Source organism: Silene latifolia, chromosome 9 (assembly GCF_048544455.1).
Source record: "Silene latifolia isolate original U9 population chromosome 9, ASM4854445v1, whole genome shotgun sequence".
Lineage (NCBI taxonomy): Eukaryota > Viridiplantae > Streptophyta > Magnoliopsida > Caryophyllales > Caryophyllaceae > Silene > Silene latifolia.
The window spans coordinates 188391367-188395788 of record NC_133534.1 but is presented as its reverse complement, the minus strand read 5'-3'; the positions used below and the strand labels follow the sequence as shown (position 1 = coordinate 188395788).

The window sequence follows — 4422 nt, the reverse complement described above, 5'->3', positions numbered from 1 at the left end:
TTCTAATTATTTTCGTGTTGTTTGATATTTTGCATGTCTAAAAGGTCACAAGGTGACTTGTTACCCTTTGATCATGAAATTGAAAGGACTTTGACAACCAATAGAAGACTTTCTAGGAAAACTTTGAGAGGTATTGGTGAGGTTGTAGTTATTCAACCAAATACTACTGAGTTCATCAACCCTTTTGCAAGAGAAGGTGAGGAGAACCCAACACAAAATCCAACACAAAATCAACCCACAATGCCTAAGTTTTCATCACATTCCGTACCCACCGAGGAGAACCTACCCAATGGTACTCCCACACCACTACACTTAACCGGAAATTTTATTGCCAAATCCGCATTTATCCAATTAGTCGAAAAAGCCAATTTGGGGGGATGCCTAGTGAAGACCCTCATTCTCATATGGAGACTTTTTGCGACTATTGTGATGCAATTTCTCAAACCGGTGTAACTCAAGACCAAATTCGATGGGTCTTATTTCCTTTTTCTCTAATTGGCACCGCGAAACAATGGTTCCTTTTTCTCTAATTGGCACCGCGAAGCAATGGTTGAAAGGCCTTGATAAGGCTACTCTCGGAATTGATTCTTGGAAGAAGTTGGCTCTAACTTTCTACAAAAAGTTCTATCCACCGGAAAAGACTAACATGCTAAGAGCTCAAATTACGGGCTTTAAGCAAAGAGATGAAGAATCTTTGTATGAAGCTTGGGAGCGATTCAAAGGAATTTGTCGCTCATGTCCTCACCATGGACTTAGCGAGTGGTTCTTGGTACAACAATTTTGAAACGGTCTTTATGAAGATTCAAGGAACATTCTCAACATGGGATCAAATGGAATGTTCACCGAAGTTGATGACAATCAAACTTGGAACAAAATTGAGGAAATGGCGGTCTATAACTCACAATATAGTAGACCTCGCAAGGCTACTAGAGGAGGAAAGCATGAAGTGGACTCCATTACTCAATTGGGTGCTCAACTTAGTGCTCATATTGATACCATCAATTTGAAGTTTGAAAAAGCTATGGCTAGACTTGAAGAAGCATCAAAATCACCAAAGCATCATGTTAATGCCACGACGACATCTTCATCAATCCCAAGTGGGATATGTGAGAATTGTGGAACCTTGGGACATGACCAAAGTGAATGTGGGGGAACAAATGAACAAGTGAATGTTTTCCAAGCATACAAGAGTGGTACCCCTTATTCAAACTATTACAATGAAAACACCAAATTCCATCCAAATCTCTCATACAAAAGACAAAATGTTCAAAACCCTCAACCAACATACACCCCACCTCCCATGAGAAACCAAAATCAAAGACCCTTTTACAACCAAAACCAAGGTTACCAAAATCAAACTCCATACAATCAACAAAATGACCAAGGTTTTGATGTTCAAAAAGCGGTCCTCCAAATGCAAAAGAATCAACAAGAGTTTTTCACTCAAATGCAAAAAGATAGTCAAGCAAAGGAAATCACCATCAACAACATCCTAGCTCACACCAAAATGTTGGAAACCCAATTGACTCAACTAGCATCTTCAAGCTCACAAAGACAAAAGGGGCAATTACCACCTAAAAGTAATCCCCCAAGACATGAAATGGTTAGTGCCATTCACTTGAGAAGTGGTACAAGGTATGAAGCACCGAAGAAGCAAGTTGAGGATGAAGTTGTGGAAGCTAGTGACAAAGAAGAATTTGTGCAAAACTCCAAGGATGGAGAACCATCAAAAGAAGAAATTTCAAAGAAAAATGAAGACAAGGTCAAGGAGAAGGAGCCCATTGTGATTAGACTTCCTTTTCCAAGTCGTCAAGCCAAGCCCAAATTTGATGACCAACTTGGGAAATTTATGGAAATTGTGAAGAATTTGGAAGTCTCAATTCCTTTCACGGAATTAATCAATCACGTATCGGCCTATGCAAAATACATGAAAGACATCCTCACAAAGAAGAAGTAGATCCGGAAGCTTGAGACTATCGCCTTCACTAAGGTGAGTAGCGCAATACTTCAAGGGAGTTCACCTCCAAAACTCAAAGATCCGGGAAGCTTCTCAATACCGTGTACCATTGGCGACACCACAATCAACAAAGCCTTATGTGATCTAGGGGCTAGTGTAAGTGTTATGCCGTACTCGGTTAGTAAAAGGTTGGGGATGGGAGAGCTTAAATGCACCAATATCACACTCCAAATGGCCGATAGATCGACGAAGACACCATTAGGGATATGGGACGATGTTCCCGTAAGAGTTGGGAAATTTTTCATCCCGGTGGACTTTGTCATTGTTGACATGGAAGAAGACTCCAACATTCCAATCATTCTAGGAAGACCTTTCTTACACACCGCGGGTGCGATGATTGATGTAAAGCATGGAGAGCTCACTCTATAAGTGGGAGATGAGAGCATAACTTTCAATCTTGACAAGACCATGAGAGCTCCCCGTTTGCATGAACCATGCTTTATGATTGATCATTATAGCCGGAAGGATGAAAGGAAGAAGTCGAAATTCCAATGGAAGAAGAAAATTGATGATGCTTCATTCAAAGAGCAAATGAATTGTAACAAAGAGAGCTTGAAAAGCTCACCAAAGTCAAGCAATGAAGAGAATAGCCTCATTGGCCAAGACAAGAAAGTGGGAGAGTTGTCTCTATCAACTCAAGAGATCTTTAGTGATCAAGTAGATGAAGTTTGTGGTCTTTGGGACGATGAGTTTGAAGGGATTTTCAATCCCTATATTGGTAATGCTATCGATAAAGACCGACATGAAGCACAACAAGGGCAAAGATCTATTGAAGATCTTTATCATGATAATGAACAAGCTTTTGGCTACTTTTTCAAGGTGTTGAGCAACATCAACAACACCTTGGACATGCCCCCATGACATCTCACTAAGGATGAGAGTTTGGTGGAGTCCTCCCTAAACCACCATTTGTAAATATTTCTAACTCCCTAACTCGCATTTTAATTCTTACATTGCATTTTTTGTCATTTTTGGATTTTTATGCTTTGATCAAGGTAATTATCATTTTGAGAGAAGTGAGGGAGGGACTAATGATTTAATTAATGTGTAGTGCTTTAGCTTAGTGTGAGGATAGCAATTGCCTAGGCTATTCATGCCTTAGTAGTGCCCCTACAATGAAGAACACGAGACTTGAAGAATGAAAAATGACAAGGGATATGCAAGTGCACGGATGGAACTGAATCCGGGTTAAACAGGGAGGTCTTCATGGGAATCCGCTCGTCTTCAGGAAAGACGCCCGTCTTTGCCTGAATCCGCCCGTCCATCTGAGCTGAAAAATTGAAATTTTGGGATTGTTGAAGAATCCGAGCGTCCTGGTAGAGAAGACGCTCGTCTTCAGAAATCCGCCCGTCTTGGAAGGAGAGACGCCCGTCTTTTTGGCTGTGAAAAACAAGAAAGCTCACTGTCTGAGAATCCGCCCGTCTTCAGCAGAAGACGCCCATCCTGCAATTGATAAATCCGAGCGTCTTTGCTGAAAGACGCCCGTCTTTAGGCGAGAATTCTGAACCAAAAAGAGGCAGAATCCGAGCGTCCCGAAGAAAAGACGCCCGTCTTCCCCTGCTGTTTCAAATTTTTCGGGTATTTTAAATACCCCCTCCCACATTCATTTCTTCATTCATTCATTCATTCAAAACACTACCCATAAACCCCAAAACTCAAAACCCTCATCCTCTCCATCACCAAAACAATATTTCCTCAACCAAATTCAACAAAATCAAATCCAAACTTCCTTTTAACAACAATTAATCACTCCTCTTCCAACAAAAATCAAACCAAGCACCAAAATCTTCAACCTTTGAGTCAATTTTTGAAATTATAAAGGCAAAGCCTTTCATCTTAAAATCGATTTGGGTATACTTGGAAATTGAAGATTTTTACTATTTTCTTGGTATTTTCATCAATGGCAAGGACAAAGGGATCAACAAAGGCACCTAAGGCAAAGGCACTCTCAACAAGACAAAAATGTCTTCAAGCAAAGAAAGTCTCATTGGCTATGGTGGTAGCTAATTCAAACTTGGAAGTTCAACAACAACAACCTCCCTTGAAAGCAACAACATCAACAACTCCGGAAATTGCTCAATTATCAAACTATCCGGAGGTAATTTTCATTTCTAACTCCCATAGGGATACATTTGCCAAGTATGCTAGAAAATCCTTTATATCCACCAAATTCATATGTGAAGATGTCTTGAAAAAATTGGGTGTCCTTGAACAAACAAAAGCCTTCTTTGAAGCCATGGGGTTGGGAATATTGTTTGCTACAAGAGAATCGACATACCCCTCCCTTACCTTAGAATTCTTGAGTTCTTTGAAAGTTACTAAGGTAGAGACTAGAGAAAACATCGAGTTCCGCCTTGCCAATGTGAGTAGGCGCATCACCTTTGATGAATTGGGTAAAATATTAG

General features: G+C 40.4%; 1 non-coding gene across 1 annotated transcript; it reads right to left on the bottom strand.

Moving 5' to 3' along the window:
- Nucleotides 1–646: 646 nt before the first annotated feature.
- LOC141603084 (small nucleolar RNA R71) lies at nucleotides 647–753 on the bottom strand. Its single transcript, XR_012524980.1, has one exon. It is a non-coding gene; the product is annotated as a small nucleolar RNA R71 (small nucleolar RNA).
- Between the last annotated feature and the right edge of the window lie 3669 nt (nucleotides 754–4422).